Genomic DNA, 13412 nt, shown 5'->3' with positions numbered 1-13412 from the left:
CTCCTCGCGCTACGCGCTCGGACTGCTCCCTTCGGCAGCACACCGTTGACTATTGAGAAAATTTCCCTTTTAGGAAATCCTGGATCCGCCCCTGATATCTCTTGTATTCTCCTTGTCCCAGTAAGGTAGCTTACATCCCCAAGTGTCCATGGATTACGACATGCAGTGAGATATTTCCCCGGACATACAGAGGTTAGTTAGGTTTACATACATAAGTAACACTCATCCCTATGTGTCCGTGTCAACGCATATAAAAACTTCAACGTCACCGTAAGGTAACCTATACATGGACGTCCCTAAGTCTCCATATCGCTCTGAGCTGACATATACATATACCAAGTTAATTGGAGGAGTGATGAATATGACTACAGGTAAGTTCACACGTTTTAAGAATTAATTCATGTTTCTGAAAACAAATTATCCTGATTTTAATAGGATTTAAAAGGAAAAAAGATGGAAGCATTTATACACATTAGCCATTAGTATGTGTCATTCTATCCGTTAATCAAATCATGTCGTTCTTTCTTGTTGTCTGTCTCTAAAAAGCAAAATTGTGCAAACCAATTTGTAAGAGAGCCTTAATTCATGGCCTCCTCCTTATTTTATGACGTCTCGGACACTTAACGTGCATTCCTTACATAGCCACATTTGTCACTTGTGTGGTAACTTAGAATTGCATCATAACTTAAAATCCCCCCACTGTCTGATCTCAAGAACACTACAGACCCTTTTACTTCAGCCGCTTTCCTTGATCTTACGTTAAAACATGATCAAGGAAGACGAATTGTTGCTTATCTGTAGCATCAACGTGATCTTTCCTTTTCTTGATAGTAACATTCCAGATTTTTCCCAACCTTCATTTGTGGATTTGTCGAACTTAATTCGGTTTTCAAGAGCTTGCTCCGAATATCATGCTTTATAAAATATGTGTTAATCACTGATCGACAAAGTTAAAAGTCAGGGTTTCAAAAGATTCAAATTGATGCTCGGGTGGCGCAGATGATAGCGCACCTGCCTTTCACCAAGGCGTCCAGGGTTCGTTCGATTCCCCGATCGAACGAGAAAAGGTATGGGATCACGTACCCCACGTAGTTTTTCTCCGGATACTCCGGGTTTCCTTTCAGAATAAGTCCCCCGCGCGCCAACATCCGGGCCATCAAGGGTAATTAATATAAGTTGAAATAACTTGCTTCATAATTGTTTTAAAATAAATAAAGTTTAGTTAAGGACTTCCCATCCTTCGTAATACACTGTTTTCTTGTCATATTTTTGTGTCGTCATTTCCGTATTGCGTATGGGGCATTCCATTACCGTAGTGTAAATTATAGTAACACCGGGTAAACAATTAGACACGTGCGTGACGATGATATGTCAACACCCGATATCGAGACTTGGACATGTGTAATAAGACGTAAATAATGTACTTCAGAAATAAAGCTTATGATACAAAGACATCATACGGGAAAACACTGACATACGATCAGACGACTTCAAGAAGGTCGTATATGAGGCGCATGTTATGCAGACTGATGTGTTTTGTTTACCAACCTCACATGTACATATCACGTGCTAACAGTAAAACACAAGCTCTTGGTCGCTACGACTTTATGCTCTCTCAGATAAATCGTTTCACAAATGCAATTACAATAACTCTGTGAAAATAGTGGTTTGTAAAATATCAAGATCCCTATGAAATGCAAGTGCATGTGCGTGCACGTGATAACGGCATGCGATAGCCTATGGTTACATATGTACCTGACATGTAAATAAACCGTGCGTAAGCGGGCTATGGAATGATGTCCAAAGTGTACATGATTGAGAATAATTTTGTTCCATAAAAGAACAGTAAATTGACAATTGAATATAGTAATTTATTTCCGTCGTTTTTGGTATAGTAAAGAAAATAAGTGTCATTGTATAAATTCTATCCCTCTGCAAAAAGTTCCGATTTTTTTATCAAAGTAGACAACTCTCTTTAGGATCAAAATGATTGTAAAATGTAAAATAAATGAATTATAAAGACTGTGTGTATTTGGCTCAATTGTTCACTCTTATTTTATGAAAATATGTGTCCTGTTTGCATTTTGCTTGTATTTAGTAACTTTTATCCATACATTTTCAATAAAAAACGTTTTTTGTAACATGTTGTAGATATTTTATGATAATTAAAATAGTTGTAGGGTTGATTAGCAATTTTCTTTTCATTATTTTATTGTTGTGATAGGTTTGAACAATGCCACACGCTCAGAAAATGTGAAAGTGTTAAATTTGACAAAAAATCATCTTTTTGTATTTTTTACAACAAATTCCCCAGTTTGTCAGCTGGACGATCGTAATTCCCGCCTATTTCCGATGAATTTACACAAGACTTGATACACGTAAGTCAATGTAGGAGCACTAAGCTGTGTAAGTGTGGGGCTGCCCGCAAAGTCAACATTGGTAATATAATCCCCTAACTATATGGAAGATCCAGGGTACCTGATTCTGCTTTGTATCATGGAAAACCACGTGGCCGCGCTCAGCACGATTCAGTTACAGAATGTTATTGCATAAGTTCATGTATCAGTCGTAATAATAAATGTCTCGCATACACATTGTACCTTTACAACAGCTCCAAGACATATATCTGTAGCAATCAGACAAATTAAACATAGTATTTTCAGCGGCATGCATCCATTTTATTGTTTTTTTTTACTGGAAGACTAACATACAAGGCAAATTATTGCATAATATCCGGATTTGTGGAGATAGTAATTTTAGAAAATGGCTGTACAAAATATCCGGAATATTTTATATTGTTAAATGTACTGTTTTCAGACAACTTCTTTAATTAAATCATGTTATTTGATTAATCAGTATTTTAAACTATTTATGCATTTTCCATGTTTGTTTAAACAGGAATACAACATAAGGTAGCAAACATCCGTAAGTCTCCGTATTACAGTACGTTAGCATATACCTATAAGTCTCTATATTATTGAAGGAGGGTCACAGTAAGTTGGTATATCTCTTTTATTCTCCATGTCCCAGTAAGGTAGCAAACATCCCCAAGTGTCCATGTGTTGCGACATGCAGATATTTCCCCCGAACATACAGAGGTTAGTTAGGTTTAAATACATAAGTAACACTCATCCCTATGTGTCCGTGGCAACACATGTAAAAAACTTCAATGTCACCGTAAGGTAACCTATACATGTACGTCCATATACATATATCAGGTTAATTGGAGGAGTGATGAACATGACTACAGGTAAGTTCACACGTTTTAAACATTAATTTATGTTTCTGAAAACATATTACCCTGATTTTAATAGGATTTAAAAGGAAAAAAGATGGACGCAGGCAATTGTTGTATACACATTACACATTAATTAGTATGTGTCATTCTATCTCTTAATAAAAAAAAATGGCGTTCTTTCTCGTTTTCTGTCTTTAAAAAGCGAAAATGTGCAAACCAATTTGTAAGAAAGCCTTAATTAATGGCTCATTCTAATTTTATCACGGCTCGGACACTTAACGTGCATTCCTTACATAGTCACATTTGTCACTTGTGCGGTTACTTTGAATTGCGTCATAACTTAAAATCCTCTCACTGTCTGATATTAAGAACACTATATACCCTTTTACTTCAGTCGTTTTACTTGATCTTACGTTAAAACATGATCAAGGAGGACGATTTGTTGCTTATCTGTAGCATCAACGTGATCTTTCCTTTTCTTGATAGTAACATTCCAGATATTTCCAACCTTCATTGTGTATGAATTCGGTTTTCAAGAGCTTGTTACGAATATCATGCTTTATAAGGTATGTGCTATTCATGGACTGACAAAGTTAAAAGACAGGGTTTCAAAAGATTCTCGGGTGGTGCAGAGGATAACGCACCTGCCTTTCACCAAGCCGGCCGGGGTTCTATTCCCCGATCGAACATGAAAAGGTATGGGATCACGTCCCCGACCACGTATGCTTTCTCCGGGTACTCCGGGTTTCCTTTCAGAATAAGACCCTCGCGCGCTAACATCCGGGCCAACAAGAGTAATTAATATAAGTTGAAATAACTTGCTTCATAATTGTTTTAAAATGATTAAAGTTCAGTTAAGTTTTGTTTAAGTTGATGACGACTATTGGCAAGTGTTATGGTCGCCAACATAATCTCATTGAGAAACTGTTTATGTCTTGGCTTGATATGACGGCCATTTTGCTTATTTTTTGTTGTTGTCACTACCCTGGTTCTCACCACGAGGACGTGACATTACATAGTATTTGACCTTTATTTACATGGATCGTGACGTCGATGAAACAAAAGACGCTTACCCTTCCGGAACGCATGGTCTCATGATGCTTGTACTTTTTCAAGAGTCTTTATGTAAATATTTGTTCTTATTTTGCCCTAGATATGTCGATTTCAAGTTCAATTATAGTTTTAAAGACACTTCCTTATCCCCCTATTTTACGTACGGGAACAGGGGATATGTACACCACAGTTTTAAGATGCACATGAATCTGAAGGATGTATCGTTTCTTGCATATTTTGAAAAATTGTACATGTAACGCAAGGTACATGTGTAGTTGAAACATGTACCAGCACGAAAAAGAGCCAGAAGAAAAAAACATAAAACTGTTCAATTACAAAGTACAACATTGTATATATATGTTTTTTTGTATATTATAAGAAATTTTATCTTTCGTCGGAATTTCATAGATCACTGGGATTGCGTCAACATTCACTTCGACATTTTACAAGTGAATTATTTTTAATGTATCAAGATAAGAGAAACGCTTAACTTGTAGTTTGAAACTAGATATGCTTGTAGCCTATACTTTATTAAGAAATCTATCTTAAAAGGCCATCAAAAAAGATAACGCTTAGGTAAACAAACACAAAGCATTAGATAAACGGTTTCCATTTGCTAAATTTAAAAAATGATTGTAATCATTTAGATCTATGTGAGAAATTAAACGAACATTTCGTCTTGTATTTTCTGCAACTTTGACGCTTTATTTATACCGTACAACTGGATTTCGATTTTTGTTCTTCAGAATTAGCATTGATAAGTAGGACCAGTTACTCGAAGTTACACTGTACATGTATGTATAGCACCAGGCAAGGTAAATACGGATTCCGTAGGTTTCATATTTTCATATTGCATATAAATTTTGTTCTATATTATTAATAGTATAACAAATTTGGTGTTTTGGTGGTCGGGTAGCGAAGTGGATAAAGCAATCGCCTTTCACCAAGGTAGCCGGGGTTCGATTCCTCGATCGGACGTGAAAAGGTATGGGGGTACCTGCCCGACCACGTGGGGTTTATCCGGGTACTGCGGTTTCCTCCCACATTAAGACCCCAGCGCGCTAACATCCAGGCTAACAAGAGTGATGGATATAATTTGTGTTGACTTATTTTCATAATTGTTGTCAAATAAATAAAGTTTCTATAGCATATTGTTAATAAGTATCAAAGTAGTGTAGGACTTTCTATGAATACACAAAATCAAATTCGAAAGATTAATGTAAGAAAAATGAAAGTTAACGCAATATAAGTTTCAATGAACTGTTAAACTTATACATGTTCCTGTAGAATAGCTTTTACCTGCGTCTCTGTTTCTGTGGACCAGGTATATGTATTACAAACATAAAAGGTGACAGCATTTTTACCTACATTGCATATCTCTCAGTAGATTTAACCTGTATCCACATAAACATTTCATCATCCCACATTTCACAGGTGCATTCCTGTTTGTGCCAGGTAAGAAAACCTGTCATAACATACCTAGGGCAAGACAGGTCACACGCGCTGGTGCCACCCTTTCAATAACTGGACATCACATTGTACAACACAATTGCGGTCACTGACCACTCGTGCTCAAACGGCTCCGGCTGTTGCGAGGACGTCGAACTCCAGACAAACAAACTGACCACTCGTGGTAATTACGGAAATGATTATTCTGTAGTAGTCTGGTACAGGTAAAATTAAAAACAGGAAATAGCATACCACGGATATCAATACATATAACAAGTGAGATAGGGTTCAAACGAGATGTGACTGACCTCCCATTGTTCGTGATTCCCAACCAATAATATCACTAGGCGTGTTACGTCCTGTTAGCGTGATATATTAGAAGTTGATAAATAAATATCAGAGTTATTAAATATGATACCATATAGAATAATTATTGTTTAGTGCACAATGTTCCGATTCTAGAGAAGCAGTAATGAGACTGGAATGCCAAGGGTTCCTCATCTATATACAACGATATGTTGGAAATTGAAATATTATTAAAATAACGCGATGAATAAAAGTAAATATAATATATATATATATTTTTAATTTTCATCAATTATGAAACAGTTTATACAACCTTTATTGATTTCTCCTGTTGGCCTGGTGGGAAGCGCGCAGATAGTCTTAACGTTGAAGAAAACTGCAGAACCTGGAGAAGAAAAAAAATCGTAAATGACTATTATACCTCAAATAATATATTTAGGTAATATATTTGTAAAACGACTTTCTCTTTAATGCAGGTTTGTTTGTTACGGGGAACGTAATTACATGTGGCTGTATATCGTATCTCGTCGTTCAGAAGTAGCAATGTTATGCAGTTTATCGTCGTATAAGTTATGATTCAACTTTTATTTAATATGACATGTCTATTACGCCCCTATTAAATCAATCAAAATAAGGATAGAAAATAAAGCAATAAATTTAAACTTTTCATTTTATTTTTAACAAATTGGGACAAATATCATAAATATTCTTGACACTGATTGCAATGATGGACTATTTAACACATGGCATTCCCCGCTTTTTCTTTAACGAAAATCGATAGCATTAAAAAAGCTCATAAATTAGATAAGACCATATCTAAGTATATAGGCCTATGAGCGAGATTTTCCCGTTATTTAAATAAAGACGAATCAGCCATATTCATGAGTTTTGAATGTATATTCGGACACATGATATCTAGATATACAAAGAAGAAGAATTTTCAAATTAGTATTTTGTTGCAGAGAGCCAATCAAAGTAGACCTTTTTTCACTTCGTCAAATGACCTTATCATCCATTTAGGTCTCGTCAAAGGTAATTAGGTCAGTAATTCAGATTTAGTTCTGAATCGTTATATAAGGTTTACATGTGAGTTTTACCAATATTTATAGCAGTATCGACCTGTCAAAGTGTATGAATCCTGCCTTTGCTTAACGGGTAATTCTCGCACCTCAGACAGGGATATTCCGATTTATTCCCAGTGCTAGACTTTTTCTATCTCGTCCGATCCTCTGTCTGGCATCTTTACTCGACACTTGGCGTAATTTTCACACATCGATGTATTCATTCGCTAATGCAAGTGGTATAATCGTTCATTTTGTGTCTATTCTGTTTTGTTGTTATATGTATTGCACTGATGTTTTTGATACCAAATGTTGTTTAATAATATATAATGAACATAGCGAAATATGTTTTTTCTCTTTGTAAGGACGGACTACATTGTTAACGCGGAAGCATTCAAACGTGACTCAAGTAGTGAATACACCATAGTTATTTTAGGCCCCTGACGGGATACATGTAGACTAAAGCGAAATTAAATAGTTTTTCGATGTTTTCTTGATGCTGCCAAAGCATTTGACTGTGTTTGGCATAACGGCCTATTTTTCAAACTTCACAGTTTAGGTCTAAAGACAAAGTATATCAATATCATTGTTTCATTATACTCAAATATGTACAGCGCAGTATTGCACCAAGGTTTTATTTCTAACTGGTTTAAGATATGTCAAGCTACGCGTCAGGGAAGCATTGTTTCTCCATTGCTGTATACAGTTTTTATTAATGATTTACTGGATGAGTTATGTGATTCACAGTACTCTTTACTTATGCATGATGTAAATGTTACTTGTCCAACTCAAGCAGATAATATTTCCCTTCTGTCTCTTTGTAAACATGGCTTGAACTGTCTCATGGATATCTGCTACAGTTTCAGTTGTAAGTGGCGAATTAGTTACAACGCATCAAAATCTACCGTAATTGTTTTTAATGAAAGCAAAAGTGTCTTTTCAAAGATAACACGCAGATGGAGTCTCGGCAATGAAGCACTCCCTTAATCTATACATTGTAAAAATGTCGGTATCTTTTTGAATAAGTTCAAACAGGGTGTTCAGATGTCAATGAGATTGTTCACGAGCTACGTGGTCAATGTTTTGCCTTGCTTAACTGCAACTTATTTGGTACTGGAATCAACCCATTGACCGGTGTTAAGCTGTATAAAACAATTGTAATGCCAAGTAGCCTTTTTGGCTGTGAACTCTGGTATTCACTTTCCGAGACCGAATGGAATCGCATTGAAACATTCAAGGTTTTTCGCGGCGCATTGATCAGATATTGTCCTTAGTATGCTTGGACTTACATCCATACGTCTAAACGTTGAGTTATCGAAACTTCGATTCTTCTCTGCTTTATGCAGAACAGATGCACGTTTTACAGCAAAGTGATTGTTCTTACTGCGACTTTTTCATGTATATTTTGGCATTTGTTGTAACGGCTAGACATCTGGAACATACTTCACAATTATGATCTACAAGACTTTTTGTACCAATTTTTTCAAACTTGGTTTGTCCCGGTCAAAAACTATTGGAAACACTTCACAATAGGTGTCGTATTAGGTAAGTACTCCTCGCAATGGAGTGAACGTCTCAATACTCGTGATGAGTTCTTAAGATTTAAACACCTACAGTGTGAGATCAGCCCTTCGCCACTATGGTACCTATCTAAATGTTTCCCTAATCTCAACACAACGTGTAAAAACGTTGCAAAGCTATGGCGTATTCCACCTAATTGTGAACTATCATGTGCCCAGTGCAATATCTTGCAGTTCCGCATTGCATATTAGACTGCCGTAGTCCCACATTGCTAACTCTACGTGATGAACTTTTAAACAAGATAGTCAAGGAATGTCCGGTGCATGTGTATGTTGTTCTTGCTAACTCATGTAGGGAGGTGCAAATTGCGACGATCCTCGGCAGTCCATCTGCTGCCATGAAAGCTTTTGCAAGAGATTGTTGTATTTATGCCGAGAAAGTATACCTTCTTACGTTTAATTAACGACGATTGTCTGCCAGATATGTGAGCCATATGCGTTCGTATTATATCTGGTTCATCCTGGCAATTTGACAGTCCTGTCTTTACATACATGTTCCCATGCTTTTTGATATAGTCCTGTGTATGTCTATAGTTAGCGTTGTGTACCTCATATATTGTGTAATCATGTAACTTTTTTTGTTTGATTCCACGGATTTTTCTTTTTCATTTTACCTTATACTTATGTCCTTTGTGTATCTATCTTTGTAACCCATATATATGTCATTGGAACTCTTCAAATTTGGAGGAATAAAGACATGAATGAATAGACTATTACTAATAGTTACTCCTATTCATATAGACTTATTGATGGAAAAATGTACCATTTATTAAAAATGTTAAAAACTATTTTTACATTACTCAACATCAATATTCTTAAATTACTTAGCATCAATATTCTGTTTACTAGCAGACAAACGTCAACAGGAACAAAAAAAGGTCGTTTAAAATACATATTCAAATCAATTGACGTCAACATCTGTCTTTCTGCTGCACAAACATAGAATAATGGAAAAAATGAAATACATGCATGTTCATGTAAAGGGACCCTATTAGTGGTTTTCTATAGTGCAGAAGCACCACAAGCCACGTTTATACCTCATTTTCTGGAATGGCTGATCGATCATCCAGCCGTGTTATGACGAACGACTTAACTTTAATGTCATCATGCAACTATTAATTTACAGTTGCGTCTTTTGTGGAAAAAACGAATATGCTTTTTGTTGTTGCTGAGACTTCAAAACAAATATGTTTGTATGGAGTTTTATGTCCTTGAAGCAGATAAGGTCACATACAGACATGTACCAAGGAAGACATCACCACAATGGGAAAAATAGGAACGTGAGAACGTGCGATTAGAAAAGACAAGTTGTAGATATACGAGTGTTACATTGTGGGCAGCAGATCAATGTTGATCTCTTCATTGTCCTTTTCGTTGAAGACACGTAAAACAATTCCCGATTCTGCGTCTCAAATCGGTTCACAAATTATCCGTGCTTATATAGGGCCTTTGCAACCAGCCAATATCTTTCTCAACTCCCAAGGGAGCATACAGCCGGTGCTGCCATTTCGGCGCCCACAGCTGGCATTCTACAATTCTAGCACCTATTTACAGCTAAGAAGACTGAAACAAGCGGGGTAAAGTATCTTGTTCAAAGATACAACACAGTACCATGACTCGAACCCGCAACCCTTCGGTCACGAGCCCGGCGTTCTACCACTAGACTACCGCGCCTCCTACTCCGCTACTTATTCTCTTTTTTTTACCAATGAAAGATAAGACATTATCAGTGTGATAAAAAACGTATGCTTCACGCTAGTAATTTCCGCACTTTTCAAACAGCAACATTTTCGTGTTTTTACTTCTAAATAATGTAAACTAAATAAAAAGGGAGAAACAATTATGTTTTTTTCATTAAATACCATTTTTTTTCACTCGTGTGGCAGAATATACCAATATTTTGACTGGTATTTCGCACTAGTGCAAAATATTAATATTCTGCCATACTTGTGAAATGAATAGGGTATTTAACGGGAAACCTCTATATCATCTTGCATGGGGGGATCGTATAATGCATGGCCGAACTGCTCGGTAGTGAAGCGGACGTAAAACCACTCAATTTACCTGACTGGACAGAACACTATTCTCCGTCTTTAAAAGTACACCGAGAATACCTCAGTCACAGGGTAACACGTCACTGAATATTTCTGTCTGACGGGCAGATTAGACCGGCAACTGTATATAGGGTTCATATAATCAGACGAGGAAAAGCACTTTGAAATCTGACAATGAACGTTAACTTTTTGTTAGCACGATACACTAACGTATCGAGAGAATACCAGGGCCCAGTTGTTCAAAAAGTGATTAGCTTAATCAGTGATTAGCGCAAATGTTATTTTTTGCATATCTTTAAAACACCACCATCGGAGTAGTTCAAACTTGCCAGGTATCATACAATTAGTACAGTTAATTTACATGCAAAATTGTGAGGTGTTACCTTGTACATTGATGAAATCATTAAAGGTTGAAAAATGTCGTTAAAAGGTGATTAAGTTAACCAACTTATGAACAACTGTGCCCAGATGGAGCCCGTATCGTTTGATGTAGTAATTAGTTGATATATATGTATGGTTTACTTATTACATATTGAGCGATCTTTAAAAAAGAAAGTCTTATAAACAAACAAATTACCCTTATAATAAGAATGTGAGTAAATTTCAAACTCACAAAGAGGATATTTCATCATTGTGAAATACCAAATGATAAACAATTATAAGGAATTGTTGGATACAAATAATCCCTCCCAGGGGCTGATAGGCCCGAGGAAGGATTTTCTATGCTTACCAATTAACAGATTAATTAATTGATATTTTCAACTATCCAAGGCCTTTTTCACAAATGTACTATTATAATTTCGTTTTACAAAAGGAGATAAGGTCGCAGAATTTTTATTTTTTTGAAGTCTGATAAATATTGTATAAATGATAAAATTTAAAGGTTTTTATGAGCGTACATTAGTTGATCTGCGAAGAGGTGGAATAACCCGGATGTGAAAGGTATCGGGTTTCAAATTTCAATCTCGATTTCCTTACCTTTTTATTGTGTTGTTATATTTATTCTTAATATTTGTGTAAAACAAAATTATCCTTAACATTCTACCGTAAAAACGTCCTTAAATGACCTTAATGACCATATTCCGTCTTTTCGTATTGCAGAGTTACATGTACATTTGTATCTGCTCTTTTGAGCAGGTATTGATTGTACCGTCATTAGTTTGTGTGTAGTTTTCTAAAAAAAATATGACGTAACTCTCACTAACAAATGACGTAACAATCAATACCTGCTCACAAGAGCAGATCACTTTGCAATACGAAAAGACGGAATACGCTTGACAGTCGTAAATGTGACGTCATGATTAAAATATTTTTTGAGAAAAAATGGTTGTACTGGTTGTTGAAGGGAACGTTGACTTATTACAGCATAACCTTGTTATGTTGCTACTTTACCATTTGTTAGGAGACATGTTGTCGTTATAACTTGGTTTGACGGTAAACGAGATGGCAAATAAGAGTAGGAGCACCATAAGGATGACTCACCTCTTTTTATAGAGAGAAATCGACAATAGTGCACGTTTTGAATTTTATAATAAAGTTAAATAATCAGGAACCAATCGTTTAATTGAAATTGTACACTTGGTGTGCATATACTTATTCTTATAAGATTGATAACACTGTGACGTAGCCTTTTGAATCAGTGATATAACCGAAAAATTGAATTCAATTAAAACAAAATGAGTGAATCGTCTATAACACTTAAAACTTTTCGTAACTTAATCAAATATGTTCATTATCTTATTTAGTCTGAGTATTGCCTTATGGAAGAACAGTGACAAGTTTGACTGTAATGGATTCATATTAAATAGGATTTTTTTAACATGTGACTCAGTAAATGATAAAATAAAAATCACCAAGAGCCTAATTTGATATTCTCACTTTCGCCCCCTGCATGGGTAAATCTTATTAAAATTATATCATCGCTCCCATTTACTGATAAGTCGCGTTGAAGATCTAACAACATCCCGTAGAGGGTCACGCCAGAGGTCAACATGAATACATTATCGTATTTATAACAAGCCAATCAAAACGAGACATAACTCTTTCTTTCAACCAATCAGAAAGCAGGACCTGTGGCATTTAATGCAGACACCTCGTAGCCCAAAATCCACATTTTCGTCTTGTCAAGTGATATAGTTTGAATATTGCGAAGCCTGTCATTGGTTATTTTAGTTTCAGGTTGTTAAATTATTTAACGACAACATCACCAGAAGAGGAAGTCTCTCTTATTTCAAAGCAAAACCCACAAATTATACAAACGTTGTCTTGGAGATAGACACGGCGTGGTGTTCATGGGCGCCGCCATTTTCGATGCTCATTTGACACCTCTCGGTCTTTTAGTATAGCAAGTGTGTTCCGATATCATTACATCATCTCTTACATAAATGCGTAAGCTCTCATCTGATTGGTTAATGCAAAGGTCGCCTGAACATGACCCCCTACGGGATGTTGTTAGATCTTCAACGCGACAAATCAGTAAACGGGAGCGATGTGAAGATATAATTTTAATTAGATTGGCATGGGTATTGAATGTTGAATTAAATCATCCTCACTTTAGCCGGATTTTATAAATGTGGCAATTGATTAATTGTTCGGAAAAACTACGTGTGAGTCTGACACACAAACATATAGATTTATTAAAAAAATACATATTTTGTTCTCTCGGAAAAAT

The sequence above is a fragment of the Mizuhopecten yessoensis genome, unplaced genomic scaffold, assembly GCF_002113885.1.
Source record: "Mizuhopecten yessoensis strain PY_sf001 unplaced genomic scaffold, ASM211388v2 scaffold9967, whole genome shotgun sequence".
Lineage (NCBI taxonomy): Eukaryota > Metazoa > Mollusca > Bivalvia > Pectinida > Pectinidae > Mizuhopecten > Mizuhopecten yessoensis.
This window is presented reverse-complemented; position numbering follows the sequence as displayed.